This window comes from Arvicola amphibius, chromosome 14 (assembly GCF_903992535.2).
Source record: "Arvicola amphibius chromosome 14, mArvAmp1.2, whole genome shotgun sequence".
NCBI lineage: Eukaryota > Metazoa > Chordata > Mammalia > Rodentia > Cricetidae > Arvicola > Arvicola amphibius.
The window spans coordinates 49,913,911-49,940,043 of NC_052060.1; the positions used below are offsets into that span (position 1 = coordinate 49,913,911).

General features: G+C 41.9%; 1 long non-coding RNA gene across 3 annotated transcripts in view; it reads right to left on the reverse strand.

Moving 5' to 3' along the window:
* Nucleotides 1-25,827, reverse strand: part of LOC119800860 — a 45,303-nt gene extending 19,476 nt beyond the window's left edge. For all 3 annotated transcript variants that reach the window (XR_005283100.1, XR_005283098.1, XR_005283099.1), the window contains exon 1: nt 25,693-25,827. This is a non-coding gene — a long non-coding RNA (uncharacterized LOC119800860). The remainder of the gene's footprint in view (nt 1-25,692) is intronic.
* Nucleotides 25,828-26,133: the final 306 nt, after the last annotated feature.

Here is a 26,133-nt window from a genome sequence, read left to right on the forward strand (position 1 = left end):
AATGGGTCATATCTAAATGTCACTGTCATGCAGACCGTAAGTACAAGCGACTATTGACCAAAGGACTAATGACACTAAGTGTAGGGCTGATGGCTCCACGCCAATCAATAAGCACATGTGGATGGGTTATTTTCCAGTTTAGGAAAATACTTTGTATATGATCTTGAGTAGGTATACTGGAGATGTTATGTTCCAAATGGAACTAATAACATTATGTACCAAATGTTCTTTCATGCGAAAAGAGATATGGGATGAGGGGTGAGATGAACAAGAGCAATTCAGTCCTTCAAAATACCTGGACACCAACCCCTCCCCTGATAAATAAGCTTTAAAAATTATAAGACTGGGGGAGAGGATGCTGGAGAGGTGGCTCAGTAATTAAAACTGCTCACCAGTGATTAAAACTGCTCACTGCTCTTCCAGATGACCCTGGTTCAATTCCCAGCACCCACATGGCAGCTCACAACTGTCCGCAACTCCAGTTTCAGGAGAGTCTGACACTTTCACACAGACATACATGTAGGCAAAACACCAATGCACATAAAATTATAAGACTCAAACAAGCCTGCTCTCTAGCGCATCTCATCTTAATAATCTCCATATTTTAGCAGATAGTTATTCGTTTTGGTATTAAAAAAATTAAGAAAAAAGTAAAAGAAACACTGTACTGATGAACCGGTTCCTACATAAAGGGCCAGTTGCGTCATTGCTCTGGGAGCTATGTTCGTGGAGCTGACCTCTATCTCCGCTCTCCTCTGACTCCCATAAGGCATATTTGAGGTCTAGTGGGCCGAGTCCCGGAATCTCTGATTTTGAGGAGTAAAGCTGCCTCTTCCTCATGCCAGAACTTTTCCGAACTGATGATGTTCCCCAATGATTTTGTTTTTCAACTAAAAGATAATTGACCAGAATCTTTATGTCAATCAAGAAAGATTAAAGCGTGGTGTTATTTGGGTTATAATTATCGCCTTTATTTTTTATTTTATTTGGTGGCTAAATAGTCACTCTTGAAACCAGCCTGTTCTGCATGTTAAATATCAACCTAAGTCCAAAATATTTCACCAGATGGCTTCTTATTAAAACTCAATAAAAGAGAACAGAAGGAAAATCCCGGTACAGGAGGAGCCAAATCACCCAAAGAGGCTCAGACTAAGACCTCGTCTGAGACTTATTATCACAGTAGAACATCTCACCAACTTCAGACCCCTCCTAGATGACACAGTAAGGCTGGGAACGTCTATATATTTTCTTTGTATTCTGTTGAAGCTGCAGCCATACGTTTCCCCCTTTTCTAAATCAAATGTTATCGTTTTTCTTTCTCTATGCTTCACATTCTTTCTCTTCTCCTCACTTGTCCTCTAGCCCCAAATGACTTCAGGCTTCTGCACCGTCTCCACGGCAAAGTCCGTATTGAAATAGAAACAGCGCTGGTTTCAGCCCCAAGATGCCCATCCCTGAGGTCTAATACTTGAGGTCATACTGCTGCTCAAGCTTGGGGAACTAGAATAAGTCCTCTAAAGTCTCTGAGACGTCTGTGGTTTCATTTCTATTATAAGATGTCTTGAATGGATGATGTTGAACATTTATGTAGCAACATGTTCCATAATTTCAGCAATACTCACTAGCTCTTAAAAATGAAGAAAAGGTCCCAAGTTGTTTTATGGTAAAAATGTTTTAAAAATTGTTTTCTCATGAGCATAGATAACAAGAAAATAGTTGCCGAATGCTAATTATATTATTAGCAAAGTAAAAGGTCAAGAGATTGTTTCATTCTTGGCATGATTAGAAGAATATAGGATTACATATGTTAATTAAAATTTCAGAGAAATGTAAGTAGGAAAATGCAAAGAAAATCTAGTCCATATAGCAGGGAAGGGGGAACAACCGCAAGGAAAGAGAGAAGCAGGAAGGAAGGATGGAGGACGTGAAACAAGATAACATCAAAACAAAGATGTCTACTATAAAAATACACATAAATAGATTTAAATTCTTTATTAAAACATCAAGACTCTCAAATTTGGTTGAGAAACAAAATCCATCTATAGGCTAGATTTCAAAATTACACATATGAATTAAAAGTTAAAATGTTGGCATGCGACTAGAGAGGATAAAGTGCTTTCTGGGCAAGCATGGAGACAGACCTGAGTTCAACTCCTCCACTCCCCCCAATACTCACATTAAAGGCTTAATGGAGCCATATGTGCCTATAACCCTAGTCCTCGTGAGTTACAGAAGGCCCCAGAGGTTCACTAACCAGCTAATCTAGCCAATCAGTAGACTCCAAGTTCAGTGAGAGACTCTGTCTCAAAGAGTAAGTAAAGCAAGACTGAGAAAGATGCCTGCATTTGACCTCTGATTGCCATAGACCCTTGCAAAGGTACCTGTACACACAGTCACACACACACACACACACAGAGGGGGGGCAAAGATCTAGCAGGCATAAACAACTAGAAATATTAATAGCACAAAGAGTAGGCAAAAGACAAAACAAAAATGCAAATTTAGAATGTTTAAAAATTAGACTTCAAAATACAAGAAATGGGAGAAGCAACTGACATTAAACTACATAAAGCACAGAGTTCTTTAGCATCCTGGAGGAAACTGGAATTTTCTTCACTGTGTTTTCATTCTCTGATAAACCAAATGTGCTTAAAATTTACTTAACAAGTAAATTTCAGATAATAATAGCAATGCTTTGATACAGGGTTTCTTGTAGCCCAGATTGGCTTCAGTTTGTCTATAGAGCTAAAGATGGCCTTGAACTTCAGGTTTCTACCTCCCAAATTCTGGGATTACAGGCATGTATCATCTTAGATAATATATGCCCTTTCAAAAGTACATTACTTTGCCAAAAAAAACTCTAAAACATTTTTAGAAATGAATCAGATATTAGCTTTAAAATAAAATTTTGATGAAATTTTGTAAAGGAAAAGTAGAAAGACTATATTCTTTAAATATAACAAAACAAACTAAAAAGAAGTAATAATAATTTTTAAAAGAAAATTTTTTACTTGTAAATTAGTAAACATGCAAACATGACTATCAGGTCAAAGAAAATATTAACAAGTTATTATATTGGTTATAATATAATATTTATATTATATAATATATGTAATTATATAATATAATATATAATTATAATGGTATAATTACCGTGAATCACAAAAAAGCAATAATTACATATAAATTTTTATAAGGTAGAATACTAGTCAATGGAAAAAGCAGATTCATATACTGTCTTTATTAGGCCAGAAGCAATACAAATAAAAGAATTCACCTTAATTAAATTTAAGACTTTAGAAAAATAGAAATAATCTTTCAAAGCATAAGGAAATAAAAACATAAATAATAAAACATCTATCCTGGCAAGGAAGAAAATACAAAGTTTAAAACAATAAATACTTGAAGTTTAAAATAAGATACACTATAGATACAACAGACATTCTTTGAAGTACCATATGATACTATAGTTTGTTAAACATTTTAATTCATCGATGTTTCCAGGGCTAAAATTAACTCAGTCATAAGGAATAAGTTCAAATAGACACCTAGCATCGGGAAACAATGCAGATAGGATTAATTTCAATTGAGTTTCTAAGTCAAAACTACCGTGTAAATATTAATGAGTTTTGAAAGAACAGTTCACACATTACACAGTTCACATACTACTTCAATACAAAGAGCGAAATCCTGCACATTTCTTTAGTGTGAGCACAGCTATGATCTAATAACAAAAGCACTAGAAAAGCTAAAAGCCAATCTTTCTCATAAGCATCCAATAAGAACTATATAAGGGCGGGCAGTGGTGGCACACAACTTTCTTCCCAGCACTTGGGAGACAGAGGCAGGCAGAGATCTCTGACTTCAAAGCCAGCCTGGTCTACAGAGAGAGTTCCAGAAGAGCCAGGGCTACACACAGACCTTGTCTTAAAAAACAGCAACAACAACAAAGAATTGTACAAGGGCTCACATTTTTACCCACTGCGAGCTAGCCAATATTCCCTGTGGCAGAGGAAATGAGGCTGAGAGTGACTATGGATTGTGCTAAGGTTCTGGCAGCAGAGTGACCATCAGCAGGTATGCCAGGGCACCCACGCCTTGCTCCATTCTTAGGAGAGGGATGTGTTGAGGGTCTGTGTAGACACCTGCACGTGCAATGGCATGAGGGTGGCATGATAGGAGAGAGACCTGAGCTTAGGGAACTCAGATCTTTAAAAAGTGGGCAATGGTATCTGACCACAGCTGCAGAGGGAGAAATTGCCATTATTACAGTGCACCGTAAGTCCGCTGAAGGATGCTCAGAGGAAGAGCATTCTGGCCCCCAAGGCTGGAAGCAAGCTTGTCCTTTGCTTTGGGAAAAGAAAATCTTTGTCTTTCATCAAATACACCCAAGAGTTGTCAGTGTCCTTTTCACAGGAACACAGCAATGTGAAAGGCACATGGCAAATGGCGCATTACTCTGAGAATGCAAGGATGGCACAATGTCTGAAAACATAAATCGGAAAATTCACACACACACACGCATATGCACACACACATGCACACACACACACACACACACACACATCAAATATAAAAAACTCATCATTTTGTCCTGATTGTTTAAAAAGAAAACACTTTTATAGGCAGAAAAATTGTTTGTTTCAAATTTTACTATCTGTCCTAAAATGATACAAGCTAGCCAGATTTACAGCGAAAGTCGGCACAAAGTCCCACTAAAAGCAGAACTAAGTTAAAAGGTCCATTATATTGATGATTATTTAATATTATCCTGGAAGTTTCTGACAGTGGAATAATAATAAGGCACCTGTAAGAATTGTAAGCAATGAAATTCATTATTTTAAAACAAACAACTGGAAAGAATAAATGAAAAACTGACAATACATTCAATAAAAAAGTCATAAACGAAACACTTTAAAAACTTAACTAGGCACTGGCAACACTATTTTAAATTATGTTAAACCACAACACTATATAATAATTTGCCCCTTACAGTTCCTAAAAATATAAAATATATAAAATATAAAATATCCTAAGCAGAAAAGACTTTCAGTTTGATGATGCTGCTTCCATCACTTCACTGAGATACTAAAAAATGTGTGTTAATAAATGAGGAAAAGTCTGTAAACACCTTAAATAGTTCTAAGTTAAGTTGTAAATGTAGGTATAGTGTAATTAAGGTTTCAAGATTGATAAGTTTTTGTAAACCATGAAAGTGTCATGTAATACACTTTTTAAAATAGATGACAAAGATGCATTCATCCTTCTAAAAAGTAACATGTATCATGAAGTTTGGGTGAAAGCAGCCTACAGAAGTGCCAACTCATGGCAGAAAACAGAAGTGCCAACTCATTGCAGAAAACAAAAGCGCCAACTCATTGCAGAAAACAGAAGTGCCAACTCATTGCAGAAAACAGAAGTGCCAACTCATTGCAGAAAACAGTAGTGCCAACTCATTGCAGAAAACAAAAGTGCCAACTCATTGCAGAAAACAGACACCAAAGCCCCTGTCAGTGTATGCATTAGAATCCTGAGAAGAAAAGGTAGTCCTAAATCAGCTAACTTTCCACTTTAAAACAAAACAACAAAAACTAAGAAACATTCCTTTGTGTGAAATAATTTGGTAAAAGCTATGCTTTTAAAATAAAACCCAAGTAAAATATAGATGCAAATCTAGCAGATGCTTAAGGACCCTCAGAGCGCAAAAGCTGAGTAAGTCATGAAAGAAAATAAGAAAAGACCTCACAGCATTCAAAGCAAATCTCAACAACCAAAAGGTCACTACAAATGGTATTTAAAGGCATTTAATAGCTATTGTAGACTATTGTGAAGGAAAATGACAGATTCAATAAAGGGAAAAGGACCAGAGAGAGCCTGTAGACTCAAGCTACTATTATACAGAATAGTTATGTGGTGTTTCTCACATGAAATGAATGGTAGACTAGAAATAAACCCTATCTCTACCACTGGCTCAAGGGCGTCACCATGCCTCAGTACGGTCATGCATAAATTAGCGACATAACTGTCACGCTCTCCGTGGGGTTACTGGGTCTATTGCAGGAGAAAACGCACCCTGGCACAGAAGAAATGCTAAACAAATGTTAACTGTAGTCATAGTCACTGAGGTACTGGGGTGTAATTAATTACGCTCTTCTCTCTTGACTCACTGCCTCCCACCATCTGAGTTAAGAAGATGAGAGCCTGACACCAGAACCCAAGAGACGCGCAGCTGTATGTAGTCGCAGAGATTGCTTGAACTTGACTGGAGGAAAAGCCCTCTTGGTGGACCCCAACCCTACCTCTTTTCCTTCATAAGGAAACCCCACCCCTTGACAGCAGGCCTACCCTTGAGGCAGGAGGATGCCAAAAAAAAAAAGTGTCTTTCCCGATAGAGAAACTGTCCTCCTTATGGGGGTATCAAGCAGCAATTCCAAGAAAATAAACCTCTAAAGCCTTTGGTCCTCACAGGATTCTTGCGTGGGGTGAGCGAGCTGATGCCTCAGCTGCTGCAGGGGTCGCTCTGCCCTAGGAAGGAAGGGAGCGATAAACAAGTGCGCGTCCATGTCTCCTTCCTGGTTGGTGAAGAAAGATCTCCTCCGCCCTAGGAGCGTGAGGCGAGAGTGCCGTGTCCTCAGCCACCTCCCGCTTCATCACACATGAGAGGTGGGAACATGCAGTGGATATTTTACAGACGTTCATCCAAAATTACATTTTTGGGAGATTTTTGACCCTAGAAAATTGTCACCCTATCACGTGGGGGTGGGGGCGGAGAATAAAGTACCATTGTGCATTGGTATTTGCAGAGGAAAATTCTGGAAGGCATAGGCTAAAGTGTTATATGTGGACTCCTTTTTGATAGTGAACTTGGGGTGGTGTTAGGATCCGTTTGTGTTAGAAAGGACTTGTGTTGTCAAAGCAGGTAGGGATAGCTGTATAAGAAAAGATACATGTGAACGAATGGTTTGGATCAATTAGACTCCAGTGGCTCTCAATGGGAAGCTCAGCTCTGGGGTGGACAAGATACTACCCAGAGCAAGAGCAGCAGAGATTGGAGCCCCACATCTGGACATGGTAAGGAAGCCAGAAACCTCTGTGGTGTGAATTCTACTTAGAATTAACACTCACACAAAGAGAAAAACAAACAAACAAACACATCAACCTTTCTTCCTCCTTGAAGACAATATGAATTTCTTACAACTTACTGTATTCTTTGAAATTTTCTACAATTTTTATCATTTGAATATTCAGAAATCAAAAGGGGGAATACCACCAGTCCCTAGCTTTTTAAAGCCATTTCAATGTCTCCAACTCGCAGGGCCCTAATTTTAAAAGATTTAAGGTTATGAATTGCTGCTTGGCACTGGGGTTTTAGAAATGGGTCATTGAGGATGGACTTTTCCTTCTTTTTCTATATGCACATCTGTAGATTTTACAGGTATAAATTACTTTCAAAATTAAAATATAAGCTATAAAAACCTGCCTTTAAAAATATAGTGTTTAAAATATAAACTCCGACATCAAGAAACCCGAGTGGAGGGAGAGCAAGGCAAAGCGAAATATATGCATATGTATAAACTTCAAAGTTTATGATTGAGTTTAGGTACACTACAATCCACCCAGCAACTAAGCATTTTATATCAGGGCTTTATTTCTGTGAGGTTCAAGGGCACACAAAAGGGCATTATAAATATTAATAAAAACTTCAAAAGCTAAAGCACATTTTTATGGAGTTGGGAGCATAAGCTGGAAGAATTAATTTGGAAGCCGAGGGTATTTTTCTATGGTGGTTTTGTTTCGCTTTTGCCGAGTTCCAGTTCTGTCACAAAGGGGCAAACTGTGACGCGTGGTGGCTTGAGCAGAGGCGATCCTTGCGGTGTGTCAGGCCAGCCACACACAGAGAACCGTTTTCAGCCCAGAGGACATGCCCAAATGTCTGCTTCCTGTCTGGTCCTTGAATCCATCCCCACCCAAGAAGAGAGATCCATTACACGGTGCATGTGTGTCCTCTAAATCTGAAGACAGTGAGGAGTGAAAACCTAAACGACTCACCAGCCTTTTAGAAAATGAAAGCTAAGTTGAATGGCCAGAAAGGACAACACATCAAGAGGAGGCTGCTAGCAGGTGAAGTCACCCAGGGTAGAGACAGAGGGGCCAGCTTCTCTGTCTCCCAAGCACGTCACCGTCTGGGGGTAGGCTTGAGAGCCACCATATCAAAACGTAATCAACCTAAACCATGTTCTATTTACAGAGTGCCTTTCATCCCAAGGGTTTGCAGGACTTTGTGGGCATTTATCTTCCTATCAACCTTGGAAAGCAAGTTGGATCAAGACTTATCTCCCTTTTACCGGCCAAGCGATCCTATAAACAGGCCTTCACATCCCCTGGAGAGCCGGGTAGGTAAAGGCAAGAGGCTGGTGTTTTGTTGCTCAGAGAAAGACAGGCCAGAACACTTCAGAGCTGAACTTTACCTTCCCATTCCAAAGGAATCCTTTTGATGATTAGATAGTGAGGAGAGTCAGGAGGGAACGGTATGCAAATGGCTAGATATATAAAAGAAAGCACCTAGTGAAATTTGTCACAGGGCATGGAGAGGGCTTTCCCTCAACTCCAGATGCCCAAAATCCCACTGAGAGAGCTCTGTAAATCCTTTAAGGTAAGGCAGTGCAACCTCAACACCCTTTTGCAAAGTGTGACTACCCCGAGAGGCATACTACACTTAAGTGTAGCACTTTTACACAATAGTATTACACAATCAATTTACTAAGTTTGCATCTAATTACACTGTTAGCTAAACCCCAAGTCTCAATGGAACAAGCCATACATGCAGATACTTGATAGAAGTGAGTCTCCCCTTAGGTTCTTCCACCTTGAGTCCTTTCGGAAAAGAAGTGACAGATTAAATCATTGATGACTTAGCTGGGAAAATGGAGGCAGATCATTTCTGATGGAAGTGGGGTAGTGAAAGCAGAAGAGTCAGTCTTGATTCAAACCCTGCCAGCTCTTCACGGGTCACAGGTCATTGGGCAAGCCAGGCTCCTTGTCTCCATCTCGCTTCTGCTCCATGGAGCCTCCAAGTGGTATCGTGGATTATACTTTCCCAAGGGCAAATAACGAAGCAAGAGTTACTGGAGGTAACACTTCCAGAATCCTTTCATGTCCAAGAGAGTGTGTGACCCTGTCCTCAGTTCTTATCCAATCATGTACCCAGAGCAGACCACACCCATAGTGCTAGTCACCCCAATACCATTGTTTAAATGGACCGAATTTCCACCACAAGCAAGAGTTGAAAGCAAGTTTGGGTAGTGATCTCAGGGAACACCAAGGGCAATGGGAAGCATCAGTCACGCTGACTCTGATGAGAGGTGATCACATTGTGAGATATATATATATATATATATATATATATATATATATATATATATATATATATTAATAGCTTAATAGCTATTAATAGCTGTTAAGTTCAGAGAGTCAGAGAAAATGTGAATAAAATACTTAACATAGCTTTCAGTACCTAACAAAGAGCCAGGAAATAGTTGTTTTGTGATTGTTACTATTGCTACATTCCTAAAACTCTAAGTAGAACCAGGTTTACAGTGACTTAGAGACTGGGTATATTGCCAGAAGCCCCTGAACAAGCCTGAGAAATCCTGAGTTAAGAATGAAAATAAAAATGAGTGTGAACTATAAAATTAGAAAACTTCCTCTCCTTCAGAATCCTGTGATGGATTCTATGGGGTATGGTGGGTCAGCACACCCAGAAAAGGAATCACAGAAGGGCTAGGGGTGTGGTTCGGTTGTAGAGTGTTTGCCTAGTGTGTGCGAGGCCCCAAGTTCAATTCTCAGCACCACATAAAAACAGGAGTGGTAGGGTTGGAGAGATGGCTCAGTGGTTAAGAGCATTGCCTACTCTTCCAAAGGTCCTGAGTTCAATTCCCAGCAACCACATGGTGGCTCACAACCATCTGTAATGGGGTCTGGTGCCCTCTTCTGGACTACAGGCATACTTGCAGACAGAACATTGTATACATAATAAAATAAATAAATATTTTTAAAAAACAGGAGTGGTAGTGTGCACCTCTTATCCCAGCACTTCTGAGATAGGAAGGTTGGAAGTTCAAGGCTGTCCTTGGCTAGATAGTTGGTTCAAGGACACCCTACGATGTATGAGACAACCCCTCTCTAAAAAGGAAGGAATTGGAAGACAAGGAGAGGGAGGTAAAGAAGGATTAGGAAGAGAGGAGAGGAGAAAGAAAAGGAGGATGGAGAAAAGGAGAGAAGGAGGGGAGGAGAAGATAATAATTAGAGGTCTGTGGGAGGTGGTTCATGGGTTAAAACCACATGTTAATCTTTTAGAGAACTGAAGTTCACCAGCCCCCACACGGGGAGGTTCACACCTGCAAGTCCAGCTTCACCAGATCCAATGCTCTCTTCTGGGTCTCTGAACTCCATAAACACCAACAAGCTTATACCTATTCCTATATTTATACATATACCTATACCTATACATATGCATACATACACTTAAAAATAAAAGGGATCCATACTGTGTTGGGACCTACAAGAAATGTGAGTTTACAGATAGGACAGGCTGGGCTACAGAAGACCCTGCTATTCTCCTCCAAAAAAGCCACTGAGAAGAAACAGGGGCTATGTTTCCTCATGATGAACCCCTGATGTGTGAGCAAGCTCCATCAATGGAAAATCCCAGCCTCTCTCTAAAATGACAGCTCGCTGACCGAAAGGGGAAGCTGCAGTAAATATTTCTGCCTAACTTGGACCAGAGCTCAGCTTCTATGAAGTTCAGTTCCAACTTTAGGCCTAACTCGGCCAGCGTGAATCCCCACAAATTAACTCCCAGGGCAAAGACGGCTGTTAGAGGAGAGAATGAACACTGCTGCCAAGCAGCTGGGCCTGTCAGTCCGGTGGCTGCAGAAGGTCTCTCTGAGGCTGAGGAGGAGTATAAAGAGTGAGGTGAAGCCCTGGCAGCAGGCACAGAGGCTCACGCTGGCCGTCAGATCCCAGTTCCCTCTGTAGAGGTCCAGGCTTCCACTGCCCCTGCTCTATAGAACACGGCATACAAAAGAAAACTGTTTTGCTTGGCAGGTGGGGCATCGTTTCAACTGTGCTTTCTTCTTGTTTACTCAAACATAGAGATGCTTTATTTTCCACAAAAAAAGAAGCATGTTATCGCTATTTGAATCTATGTTGCTTCAAAAACACACATCTTCCTTTCTGTATCAGAGGCAAGGGTTCTATTCCTCTGAGAAGGGATGTTCTGTAGCAGACTGGCAAGAAACTGGCCGGATACCGAATGGATAAGATGACTTCCAGAGCGAACTGTACGGAAATCTCCGCTTCTGACCTCCCGTGCCTAGGATTAGTTCCTGTAGTAAGACGCTCGTTTACAAACCAGAGCAGGGCTGGGGAAATGACCCAGTCAATAACATGCCTGCCTTACAAGCCCTAAGACGTAGTTCCATCCACAGAGCCCATGTTTAAATGGGTCGTGTGGCACTATGCACTTGTAACCCCAGGAGGCAGCTGCTGGTGGATCTCCGAGCTCACAAGCCGGCCAACTGAGCACAATGGTAGGCTCCGAGTCAAGGAGGAGACCCTGTTTCAAAAATGTAGTGGCCAGCATTCCTGAGAAATCACACTGGAGGCTTTACACAGACACACATGTGCATACACATGCACACACGCACACATGTGCACACACACATGGACACAGTGAGCCATGAAGGGTGGTCTTACAGGACAAATTCAGGCTTGTCTATCACCTTGCCAGGCCCCTTGTCAACTTCATAAGAGTGTTCCCTGAGTTGTTTATCTCTGGCTGCCTACCCCGGGCTCCATCTCATCTTACATGTCCACTTCTATCTGCAGCCCTGTTCAATGGACAGTTCCCCTCTCTCTCCCAGTTTGTGAGGTGCTGACAACTGGCCCAGAGCTTAGGCTAACAGCGCATCGTGCAGAAATCACTGAATTCCTTGGCCACTGCCTTGCACCGGCCCACGCTATCACCACCTTTCAGCTCTTTCAGTCTCCCCTGACTACCCGATTTTGTTCTTACCTTCTGAACCCATAAAGCAGGTGCTAATTTACGACACTAAGGCAACAGGGATGGGGAGAGAGCTCAGTTACTAAAGTGCTTACTTTGTAAACACCTGGACCTGAGCTTGATCCCTAAAACCCAAGTAAACGAGTTGGGGGTGGTGGCTTGCGCTTCTAATCTCAGGGCTGGCAAGATGGAGACAGAAGGTCCAGGGGCTCACTGACAGCCAAGACAGCTTAGCGGGTAAGCTCCAAGCAAGTTCGAAACTTGACCTCAAAATAAAAAAAAAAAAAAAAAAGGAGGGGCTAACATCTGAAAAACAATACCTGAGAAATTCACATGGCTTTGTGCACTTGTAAACACCACATGCCCAAACCCCCACACACAAACAGGTGTATTTTTAAAAGCATTATCAATCAGTCTGGTTTTGTAGCTGCTTCAGTTTTCTCCTTTTGTTTCTGAATCTGGGTCAGCATCAAGGTTAACACTCCTCCAGACAAGAGGTGGGTGGTTGTGCCATCCTCAGAAACCCTGAGAGAAATGACCAGCTACATCTTTACGGGATGGGGTGGGGTTGTCTCTAGAGCTTAGCGAGTTTGGGGTTAAGTTGACCAAACTCTTGTTCAGCCAGAAAGGGAAGGGTAGAAATACCTCAGACTCTGCCTGTGCTCTAAACCACAGATCCTTTTGGTTTACCCCATCTTACCAAACTGTGGCCTTCTGAGGGATCAAATGGGGGGGGGGGTGGTCATATGTGGGTTTTGTTCTAATGGAAGCTGTAATCGTGACATCCTCTATGTGTGTCCCATCAGTCACTGTGAAGCTCTTTCTTAGTGATTTCTCTTCATGGATTTGAATAACAACAGTAGGGATGGTGGCTAGGCAGGGGAAACGTTACCTTCTCTGCAAAAATAGAAATAAAAACCTTACAAAATGGCATCTACTTAGCTTCTCTCTCTCCCCTTTTGTGCTGTCCCTTCAGGGTACATGCTTCCCCAACACAGGGGCCAACTTTTCATCTTATTTTTCCTCTATAGACTCAGGAATGCTCTTTTCTCCCAAGGAAGCATTCCCCCGGTGGGAGTTACACACTTGTACCAATGGAGGAATAAACGTCCCACGGTTGAAATTCGGTTACAACCTCCTCATCTGCAGACTGTACAACTCAGCAGTAAGAATTCTCTCTTTGCAGAAAACTGGGGCATAATCAAGGCTTTGAATGAAGGGCAGAAAAAGGAAATCAGATGAAATCAATTCCATATTTTTTAGTGTGGAATGCAGATAAAGGAAACGTTTTCACAACATTTTTGTAGCAGAGAAAGATGATTTTTTTTATCCCTCTTTAAGGCTGTGTCTCTTCCTCAGCCCATGGTGTGACCTTATGCTATCATTCCGAGCACTGACCTGGATCCTCCCCCAGGTGGCTATGAGAATAGACGTGCACATTGGTAGGGAGCGCTATGGTGCATGGAAGAATGAGACTGCGAGCACAGGGCCTTGCTCATCAGCAGCCTGACTTCAGCAAGTGTGCTGATCAGCTTCCCTGGGTGTTCCCTGCTCTGTAAACTGTAGCCAATAAATCTGCCCTAAACGATGGTGCTGGAGTTTAAAGAAGAATACACAGGAATCAAAATGTGTCAGCAAACTAGAGTGGCTGGCATAGACGGCATAGATGGCACGGACAGTATGGAGGGCATAGGCGGCACAGAGGGCACAGAGATCATAGACGGCACAGACGTCATAGATGGCATAGACGGCATAGCTAGCGTAGGTAGCACAGACGGCAGAGACAGTCATCCTTCTTCCATTATTTAAAGTCCTGCTTTGCACACAGCTTTAATAGTTCTGCACCCCAGTGGTAACAAACTTCAGCAGAGATGACAACTCACAGCAGCAAACCTATGACACAGTAAAGGACCACCAAGTCCCAGTTGCCTGGTACAGTATGGTCGTATTTATCATCTGCCTCAAACACAAGGCAGACATTATTATGGTTGCAACTTGCTCCCCTGGGTAACAGTATTCAGAGGTGGAACCTTTAAGGAGTAATCAAGTCACAAGGGCAGAGGCATAGGGTGCCTCCTTGGAAGCCAAGAGTAGCCCTCACCAGATAATAAAGCGCATGACACCCTAATCTTAGACACTCAGCCTCCAGCATATAAAAAAAATCATTTTTATAAATTACCCAGCCCATGGCATTTTGCTAGCAGTCCATACAGTCACAGCAGATACACCCAGATGGATCTTTGGTAAGCTGTGACTTGGGCATCTAGGCTTCTGCCACCAAGAGCCTCTTCCATCTTCTTTGTGTCCTGGAATCAGTGGCTTCCAGACATCCAGATGAAGAAAAAAGAATTCCATATGGAATATCTCAAGGCCACATTTAGGTATCCAACACTCAGGCACTTCACCACAAGAAGACAGAAGGGACCGAGCTATGCAGTTCAGTGTGTGGCCTTGACAGGAGACCAATAGACGGACAATAACACTGGAAAGAATGAATAGGACAACTACTATATTTGTTTCTTTGAGACAAGCAGGACCCATTGAGGGGAGGGAGTGTGCATGGGCCGAAGAAAAGACGAGTTTGGTCACTGCTTTATTAAAGACATTAAAACAGAAAACAACCCTGAGGTGACATGAGGCAAAATTATGCAGAGGAAAAGAGTTTAATTTTGATGTCCCCCTCTCCCCTCCTCTCCTCTGCTCTCCTTTTTTAATCAGTGTCTTCGGCTGCCTTCTAGTCTCCCAGACCCCAGCATAGGCCCCAAGCATTCCCGTCCCTCATAGAGCAGCTTCATATTTCAGACAATGATGTCCATTAAAAGATGCCTTATTTCCTCAGAGCCATATTGTCTGATAGATGACAGCTAATTAATCTGATAAAGTAATTCATGCAGCTCAAATAATAGTTATTGTGGGAATTGTTACTAGGCCCATGTAACCTGTATTTTTAATAGGTTGCTTCAAGAGACAATGCCTTAACCTAAATAAATTGCTCCAATGGCAGGACCACGGTCCTCACAAGAAGCTTGGCAAGGATGCAAGTGTCACAGGATCAGCTCTGATAGAAACGATAAGAACCCTCGCTTTGGTCTTGCTAGTGAACATCTGTGTTAACTGAAGCAGAGGTTTCTGTATGTCTAAAATGTTTTGATATGAAGTTGGAGCGCTAGAAAGGGTTCTTTGGTACTCGTTACCTATTGAGGAAAAAGTACTCCGTTGCAGCCCAAGATTCCTGCTATCAGTTGATTTTCCCTACATATGGAAATCTCACTCACGTGAGAAACAATAAAACAAAACGGCTCCATAGGGTCATTACAATGTTGCTAGTTGTTGTCATTACAATGTTGCTAGTTGTGTTCATTACAATGTCGCTAGTTGTGGTCATTACAATGTTGCTAGTTGTGTTCATTACAATGTTGCTAGTTGTGGTCATTACAATGTTGCTAGTTGTGTTCATTACAATGTTGCTAGTTGTGTTCATGAATTAAAATCCCTCATTGACGACTGATTTGAAGAGTCACATTTGGCCTGCTTCTTCCCGAGGAAAGGATGTTGTGGTTTGGGGTTTCGTGTACAGTTTTATTTTGGGACTTCTGCAAATGCAAAGGGTTTTTGCAGGCACAGGAGCATCCCGGGCCCATTCAGCACGAGTTGTTTCCCTGACAGTAGACTCCCAAAGAGGCAGATTCTGAGCTCTGCATCCACAGTACAAGGGACAGACAATGATTACCAGAGAAGATATGTTCCTTTAAGAAACCAGAAACAGGCTAGGGAAATATTTCAGTCAAGAACAGACTTGCAAGCCTAAGGATTCGAGTTCAGATCTCCTAACACCCATGTAAAAGGCCAAAGATAAATCTCTAATCCCAGCACTGGGGAAGCAGAGACAGGACAATCCTTGGGTATTGATTACTAGCCAGCCAGTCTCAATAAATCAGCAAGTTCCAGGCTCAGGGAGAGACACTGCCTCAAAAAGTACAGTGGATAACAATCAAGCTTCTTGGCATTGACCTCTAACCAACACACACACACATAGACACACAACATGCACACACATACACACACACACACACAATCAGAAAGAAGGAGCAGAGTAGAAAACCTGGCCCTTGCCCTGGGCTGTATGATATAAAGCTTCTCCCCCACAAAGGAATGTATAAGGCCACAGACCTGGTTGCCCCTGAGGCCTCCTGTTAAACACAGTCCCTTCTCCATCCTTGATACTTTCCAAACCATATGAGACTGTCAGATCTTTGAGATTTAAAGTTAGCCACTCCATTTCAGGAAAAGCTAGTTGCAACAATCTACACAACTCTCCCAGTGGTGCTCATCTGTCTCTCTCCTGTTCCTCTCTCTCTCTCTCTCTCTCTCTCTCTCTCTCTCTCTCTCTCTCTCTCTCTCTCTCTCTCTAAGGCCAGCCTCCTCTCCGGTATCCTTTTATGATATGTTTTCAGCAGACAACAAAGAGGACCTTCACTTTAGTGACAGTGTCAATAAAGACACACAGACAGAGTCCATAAGCATGTCCTGTCACATATTGCCCATGTGATTTTGCAAAATTCGGATAGTCCCTGTACGTTGGCATCCTCTTCTTAGAATGGGGACAGCACGGTGTAGAGCATGCAAGGCAAACTATGTCATACCCAGCAACCACAAAGCACCAGCAGGCAGCCAATTTATAGTTACTGGCAATGACATGATTTTTGCGATATTAATGGATCTCACTTCTGGACACAGTTCCCTAGGCAAGGGGCAACAGTATAAGAAAGAGTGTAAGAATCTACCCTCCATAGGCTTAAAGATCTACTTGGAAAGGCAGAGTACATAAAATCATAGAACAGAAATGTGTTCTCAGGGCTAGGGAGGTGGCTCAGCAGGCAAAATGCTTGCCATGCAAGCATGAGGACCTGTGTTCAAATCCTCAGAAAGCCAGTTGCCACAGAACATGTCTGTAACCCCAGTCCTTCAGGGGAAAGTTAGGAGGTAGAAGAATAATCAGCAGACACTCATGGGCCAGCTAGCCTGGTGTGCAAAGCAAAGAGCAGCAAAGAAGAGACCCCATCCTAAATAAGGCCTTGACCTCCACATGTACATGGTAGTACACACACACCTGCATTGACACACATCACAAACATACACACAAGAATATATTTTTAGTATGTGTAATCGTAAAATATATAATATAAAATTCACACAATCAGACATAGCAAGAAGTAGTAAGAAACAGGAAATAGCACAGTAGTTGAGCTGGCTCTGGGATTTTGGGACCATGCCAAAGGAGAGGCATGGCAAGCAATGCAGCATGCTAGGGCAGCCTGAACAGCAGCCATGCAGTCTGCACATTTCCCAAGAAAATAAAACTCATATGATCCACGAGATGCTGGGTTGCAGACTCGATTATCAAGCACTGGATTGCACTTTGCACGTTGCTTTTTGATGCCGTCCAGATTCTGTTGGCAAAAATCTAACCCTCTCTCCTATAAATTCAGCCCTGACACGTAAGACCAATTGACGTCACAAAGAAACTAAGAGCCAGGCTAAGTGACTTCGTTTGCTCTTCGGAGAACCCATGCCACCTGAGTCAAGCCAAGGTGAGAGCCAAACAGGCCAGACCCTCTGCAATCCTTTTCTTCTTAGGGCTAATGACCTCTTGTCATCAGTCCATGGGGAAAGTTGTCCTTTGTGTGCAGCCAGCTGTGCTTACTGGAGCCGTGGGCATCTTTACTGGTGCCCACATCACTGGGGTTTCTTATCAGATGCAGATTCTAGTTTGCGAGATGTTGGGTAAGACAGGCTCTTCATTTCACAGCTTCCGCCTAAAGCCAAGCCGCTACCACTTCTCAGGCCATGCCGAGATGTGAAACTAGAGAACCACCCAGTGATTTGGGTTCAGTGGCCAGCGGGACAGGTTGGAAGCCTAATTATCACGTGACCCCCCTCAGACCCTTGAGCAGAGTTCCTGCTCAGACACAATCCTCAATTTCCCAGAAGAGAAGGGCTATGTCCCTCCAAATCCCATAGCAGTTATATCAGGACTAGGACACTTTTGCCCAGAGCACCAAGACCCCCCAAGTCACGGGAGCCACCAGAAAACTTGCAGAATGTGGAAGTCGTTGGATCTTCCCTTCTCCCAGACACCTAGAAAGCCGCGGTGCCTCTCTCCATGGAAACCGCTGAAGGAGTGAGTCCTTGAGGGCCCAGCGAGAGCCGGCAAGAGAAACAGCAGGCACTCTGAACTCCTGGGTGGTTTTAAGTGATGATTTTAGTGTTGCCACAGGAAACAGGCGACTCCATGCTGTTTGCAAAGTGCAGATGGAGGCCGATCTTGTGGCCTGTGTGTCACAGGAAGAAAGTTCTGGAGGTGAAACACGTCCATGGCTTTCAAGGCTCTAAAGGAGGCGTCTGTCTTTTCCCCGTAACACCATGACACGCTGCGATCTGCCAGCTGCCTGCTGCCCACTGTTGGCATGGGCACAGTCATGGAAGGGCCCGGAGGTAGGTCTGTTTTGTCCTGGACCCCCTCCTATGCCCGTAACTCTGAAACTACATGACATCTTAACCTTTTAAGAATTTCTTCAAGACAGCATTTAAAAACACCCAAATCTTTCTTGACCTTTACATTCTACGGAGGATTTTTTTTTTCTTAAATTGATGTTACAATAATTTTTTTTTAAGCTGTGGCATTTTTAAAGCTACTTCAAAAGGAACTTCACTCTCTCTGGCTCACCCTTCTTGAGACCAGGCATTAATCACGAAGGGAAGGCACCGAGACTCAAACCCGTCTTTATTATGTTTTTGTGTTTGTGACATTTTCTTCCTACCCGCCAGTGGGATGTTCCTCCTTTTTGTCTTTAATTATCTATAGGTTGTAGAATTTGCTTTCCGGGTCCCCATTCTCTTCGTCCATCACTGCGCCCTCTGTTGCAATGGCCCGGCCCTGAGAACCTTTTCTGACTGGTTTGCAGAGAGCACTTGATGGATCGGCCTTGGCCTGACAGAATGCAAATACAAAGCAGAGCTATTTGTGAGGGTTCCCGTGAGCTGTCACGTGACAGTCTGCTGGTCTTCCCTCCTCAAGCTCATCTTTCAGGGGCTGAGGTCAGAGGTCACAAAAATAGAGAAATAAGCATTCAGAGACTACTGGGGTCCCCGTTCTGGCCAGCTGCCACCAGCGTCCAAACCTGGCGTTCCTGGCCATGAATTTGGATAGAAGAAAAAAAAGTATCATTTCGTCTTGATTTTTACCAATTGCTAACTAAAACTTAGCCACGTTTTTCTGTTATGGGCACAGGCAATAGAATGCTGCGGTATTGAGAATGCCTTCACTATGTCACCAAGTAAAATCATAAATCTTTTCCTAGTACTTCACACCAGCTGCCTAGGTCCTGAAAACCTGCTTGCCTTCACCGCTGCTTAAAGATGTGGCAGTAATTTGTCTGACTGCTAGATCTTATCAATCAATGCATTAATAAATACATATCGCTGCACCCCCCAGCTGTGTTTTGTCCTTTGGAGCCATATGTGTTCTGTGACAGGCATTTTAAACCCTAACTGTAGGAAGCGTCCACAGGCCTCCTTCTCAGGAAGAGCAAGAGTTTGTGGCGCACACAGAAAATGGGGAGGAATCTTCCTCCGTGCCCCTCCCCCCCGCATTCCTGTTGGCCATGCCATTAAAATGTGCACCATTTGGAACGCTGACGGGGTTTCGCAGTTGGCTCCATGAAGTTCACGGTCATTCCCAAACCTTTTCTTCGCCACTCTTCCTAGAGTTGTCTGTTCATTTTTAGTGTTCCATCAGTTAACATATTCCTGGCTTCTGTTGGGCCACAAGTCTTGTAAAAGGTCATCAAATGAGTGAGTCTTTGTAGTTCCTTTCAAGATCTTGAACTTTAAGAAGTCAAATCATTCCTGCGAATCTTTGTGGAGTTGCGAGCACAGAGTACTAGTCTCATCGTTCCCAATATCCACACCGAGGGACCAACAGTCAATCAGCCCAGCCATTTGCTGGGTAATGTCAAAGAACAGAAATTATTTATTTTCCATGAGTACATTCGCTCATTTATTAAAAGGTAATTTGATTTGTCAGGCAAATAAATGGTTCTAGATGACTCCTAAATCTCTGAGTCCCAGAGTAGACACTACTATTTTATTTATTTATTTATTTATTTATTTATTTATTTATTTATTTATTTATTTATTATGTATACAACATTCTGCCTGCATATATGCCCACACGCCAGAAGAGGGCGCCAGACCTCATTACAGATGGTTGTGAACCACCATATGGTTGCTGGGAATTGAACTCAGGACCTCTGGAAGAGCAGCCAGTGCTCTTAACCACTGAGCCATCTCTCCAGCCCGACACTACTATTTTTGACGAGGAAACAGACTGCAGGCTGCTGAGATGGCTTAAGAGGTAGAGACACTAACAACGTGAGTCTGATCCCAGGCCCCATAGAGCAGAAGGAAAGAACAGACACCTGAAAGTTGTCCTTTGACCTCCAAATGTGCTTCATGACATGCTCATAAACTCCTCTTGCCCCCCCTACACACACACATGCACACACATGCACACACACAATAAAGAAATGCAGAAAATATTAAGGACTAGACGATGCATGAGGAGAAAGGGCACGCTTAAGGTAGGGAAGAACTACTGAGTTTTCTTCTTAGTAATTTTGAGACCCATAGTTGAGTACATGGATCTAAGACTTAGAAAATGCAAGCTTCTATGTAAATACCAAAGTTGCTGCAAGCAACGGCCCGCTAATACACACTACCAGGAAAACAGAGAAACCACACACACACACACACACACACACACACAGACACACACACACGCACACGCACACACACGGTCTCATGCAAAGTGTAAAAAGGTGCCAAAAATCCCAAGTAGAGCAGAGTGTCTGAGTGGTATTTCAGAGCATATACCCTTTAGAGGGCCAGATGCACAAATGAAAGGAAAGACATAGTTAAATAAGCAAGCATGCTCTGAAAGGATGTTTTTCAGACTCTGGGTTTCTGGGAAAGGAAATGGGCCCTTCAGGAATCAGATGGCAGAGCAGAAAAAAAGAGTGAGGAAATTGGAAAACTCAAAATTCTTTAACTAGGGCCAGTGAGGTGGCTCAACCAGTAAAAGCACGTGCCGCTGAGGCTCACGACCTAAATTCAGTCCTGCCAATTCACACAGGGAAAGGAGAGAATGACTAACAGCTGCCCTCTGCTCGCTACATACTTTTTGTGACACCGCACATACACACATATATACATGCCCATACACCTGTACACTCAACAGTCACATGCACACACACTTGAAAGTACTGCAAATAAATAAATGTTTAAAAAAAAAACCTTAATAAAATGAATCTTCCACTACTAGCACTACAGGAGCAGACAAAAATGTGCTAAATTACCTATATTTACTAGGCTTATTTTAAAAAGTGCCATGTAAAGCATGCTACTATGACAAAACAAAGCAACAGAAATACATTTTTTAAAAGTGTACAAAGAAGCTTCGTACGAATGAGCTGAAGAAAATCCAGCTGCTCCCCCTGAAAGATCATGCACCAGAATGGATTCCAGGCTCCCTCCACACTGAATTCAATATATCCTAACAAATACCCAAGGATATGAGAAACCACGTCAAATTAGAAATTCAAACTCTAAGAGTGGAAATGAACAAAATAAACGGAGAGATAAAATAAAGTTGGCTTAACACAAAAGAGTGGGAAGAAAAGACAATATTATCTTAGAAATACAGAAGAAATTATAGGGTGCCCAAAGGCAAACAGGCTCAGAAGATGAAAAGTTCAGGGAGGACAGGGGAGGGAGACAGAAAAGCAGCCAAGACCAGACGACAGCACACAAGGGAAGCGCAGTGCGGATTGGACGGCAGTGGTGCAGAATGGCAGGTGGACAGGCACTGCATTTGTGTTATTTTACTCCCCAAAGGAGGAAAAGGAAAACTGCAACCACTCATAAAAGCTGCAATGTAAGAAGTCTTTCCAGGAATAAAATGGCCTGAGTTTACATGCCAAAACAGCACAGTCGATACCGAGAAAATTAACTGAGAATGAAGAAAACTAAGACATAAATTAGTAAGACTATGAGACTTAAAGCATGAAGATGAAATCCTCAAAGATTTCCAAGCCAAAAAAAGGAACAGCATGAGAGCAAGAGAGCAAGAGAGTGAGAGAGGGAGCATAAAAGAGTGAGAGAAATAAAACTTATCAGCAAACAAATTCAACTGGCATCAGAGTTTGGAAAGGCAATATATAAACAAGCCAAAAGTTGAATAAAATTGTTCTAAAGGTTTAAAAATACGAAAAAGGAGAAATATGTAGCACAGCATTTAATATACAAAGGCTTACAGAAGTCTGTGCCCACAAACTGTCCCTGATAAAATGATCTTTAGGCAATTGAATTATAGCTGGAAAAAAAATCAACAAAGAGGGGCTTATTAGCAGTCATTTAAAAACATAAAAATGTGCATATAAAGCCAAAATAAAATGCAGCACTGTGGCAATTTAAAAATATTGCAACTGGAGAGTAAGAATAACGGGAAATGGAAATTCATATATGGCTGCATAGACAACAAGTATAATTAAAGAATGGGCAACTTGGGGAACATGTTAACAAGACAGGTAAACCACTGTTTAGCTTCATCAACTAAGGGGGTGTTTATTAGGAGAGGAAAAATAATAGTGAAAGAAAAGACACTTTAAAAGTACAAGTCTAAGTCCCAAATCTCTATGTAAATAAATTTACAAGACAGATAATATCCTCAAGAAAGCACATTGAGCCAACTGAGCTAGAAATCAATTCAATTTCCATGCTGAAAATAAAAAAGAATATCAAGGAATGCTTTTACAAAAACAATCGCCAAGCTGGATGATTTCACGGAAGAAGAAATCCTCAAGTATCAGTTGGTCCCAAGTTCTCTCCATGGTTCCAGAACACTCAAAATGAAAGAAAGTATTTCAATCTTTTTAATACAACAAACATAAACAAAGAAAATAAGGGAAAGAGCTAAAGTAGAAAATCGCCCATCGTTATCAGCTCATGGGAGATGCAATCAGAGGAACGGTGTCTGAGGGAGAAACACCATGCTCCCTTCTCCAGAGCAAAGCTGACTTAGTGGTTGAGAGCGCTGGCTATTCTTGCAAAGGATTATGGTTCATGTCCCAGAACCCACGTGCTGACTCAAAAGCATCTGTGATTATAAATCCCAAGGAATCAAACACCTCCTTCTGGCTTCCCCAGGCACATAAAGTGAAGCACATACATACATTCTGGTAAAACATATGAGAAAAATACGATTTTTTTTTGTTGTTCTTTTCTTAGTTTCCTCTTATGTTGCTCTGACAAAATCCCCACAAAACCAGATCAAAGAAAAAAGGATTTACTTGGCTCAAAATGTCAGATTACAGTCCATCGTGGTAGAGATGGCAAGGTGGTAGCAACCATTTTACATCCACAACCATCCGTGCAACCAAAGCGGCGAGTCATATGACATCCACAGCCAAGAGCTGGCAGCAATGAATTGTACATGCATTCCTGTGCTCAGCTCACTTTCTCCACTCTTTGGTAGAGAAGAATCCCTTCATAGGGAATGGTGCCACCTACGGTGGATGGGCCTTCTTACCTCAGTTGACATAATCCCGATAATCTCCAATGGAGGTGCTCACAGTCCAACCTAAATCCTTCCAAGTGACTCTAGAGTACATCAAACTGACGACAGTTTAAACCAATCATAGTTTCAATGAAAAACTGCTAAGAAAAAATTTATCATTTGACAAAAATTTAATATACATTAATGGTAGTGCTATGAATATAAATAGAAAATGATGAGTATTTCCTCAATGTGATAATTAGTACTAAAAATCACTCTCTTACTTAATGGAAAAATAATAGGAGATTAAAACTCTGCAAATCTTATAAAACAAGAGTATTGCTGGAGCAGGAATAGAGATTAGTTAAATGGACAAAAATACTAGTAGAATATTGGTATAGAATTATATCCAGTATCTAAAGAAATTTTGTGTATCACAAAAGGAGCAAAGTCGCTGGAGCAACGGGAAACTTTTAAATAAATAGTTTGAAACTACTAGGTAGTCATTTGGGAGAGAAAGATCAAATGAGACCCATATCTCATCTGCAGCACTAGAATAAACTCAGAGTAGATTACGATTCTAAATATAAAAGCTGAAACCATACATCGGAAAATGACTAAGTTATCCTTTAACTTCAGTAAAGAAAAAGATCTCTAACTATGATTTAAAAATCTATTTTTATGACAAAAAGCACCATATACAAAGTCAAATAATGACAATGGAATAGGGGAAATATTCATAACACATACTAGAGCAAAAGGACAAACAGTCCTTGAATTCATGGAAATCTCAAAAATATAGGAAGTAAAGATCAAAGTACTGATTTTTAAAAATTAGGAAAAAGTCAAAAAGGAGATAGATGTGCATTTTGCTAAGGCTTGGTGAAGCTATAGAGAAACTGTTATCTCCATAGTTTCCTACTGAGAATTTGAATTGACATAATAGCTGTACAGGAACAGTGGGCTGCACTAACACATTTCATTTTGACCTAGTACTCTCACTTCCTGGGTCTGTGGCCCCAGTAATACAAAAGTGTATCTACATGAACTCATTTATTCCTGCATTGATTGTAACTGCAAAGCATTGGAAACACACATCCAAGCGTGGGAGAACGAATACACTGGGGGGGGGGGGAGTCTTCAGAATGTGGGGTACTATGCAACTGATCACAACAATGAAGAAATATCTAGAATGGACAGGAGATGCCTTTTATAAAAAACATTAAATGAGAAAAAAATAACAAAACCCAAAAAAGCATCCAAAGTACACCAGTCTTTGTGCCAGAGATCAGATATACGAAATTGAGGCATTCCCTCCTTTATATTATAAAAAGGGAAATTTAAAAAGAATCAACAGAGCTTGAATAAAATCAAAATAACTCCCTCAAAGTACTTATCTAGCACAGAGGCAAGGCAGTAGCTATCTAGTGGGGAAACCAGCAGTCCTCAGTTTACCCAAGCCTTGAGTTTAATGTAATCAGTAACAGGTTGCTTAAGGCTGCCTGTGCATCCCTGGTTCAGGGGCCATCAAAAGAGAGACGTTATCTCTCTGTGGTAGTCTTGCTTTACCTCATCCCAATCATGAAAGCACATTAAGCATATGTAAATTAGGCGACATTCTACCGCTGTCACTGGTGAGTAAATACCCTTTGAAAAAGGCCAAGATTGCAAAGGCTGAGGAGACCAGAAGCCAGTGAGAAGCCACCTAGGGAGAATGAATAGCTCAAAGCAATGCAGGGCTCCTGGGCAGGACTTTGGGACAGGAAGGGGACATTTGCCATACAATTGATGTGTCCTGAATGAAGCCTGCAGCTTGGTTAACAATGTTGTATTTAGAGTTAATTCTTTACTCCTGGTGGTTGCATCAAGACATGGGAGAGATTAAATATAAACCAAAGTAGGGCGAGGGACCCAAAGGAACTCTGCTGAGCATAAAGGCAGTTTTCATACGTCGGCAGTTATTTCAAAACAAACTATTGCTTTAAAAGCGTTAACAAATAAATAAATCTCTTACCTTATAGTAATGGATGTTTTTGGAAACTTCTATTTCTCCACAGCTGTCCTGCGAAAGTTTCACAACACTTCTCAACCACTAGCACTGCTCTCACTCTTGGTGATCAGAAGGGCAGCCTCACAGGTGGCCACGTTAGTGAAGAAGATCCGGGCTGAAAGGGCAGCAGAGGAGGCGGAGCAACCGATGGAGAGTTTCAAATGACCTCGTTTGTGGTGTTAAATTTACTCATAACCTGAAATGGGCTACGGTCTACACAAGGGCACAAAAACCATCAGGTAAATTCAAGGACTTTTAAAAAAATGCGTCTAAACCACCTCCTGTCCAAAACATTGGCGCTTAACCTTTTTCCTGAAGATGCAATCTGCTCTCTACACCCTAGCAGACTTGGAGACCTAGATTGCTACAGGAGCAGAACCGTAGCCTTGTCCTGGTTCCATAGGT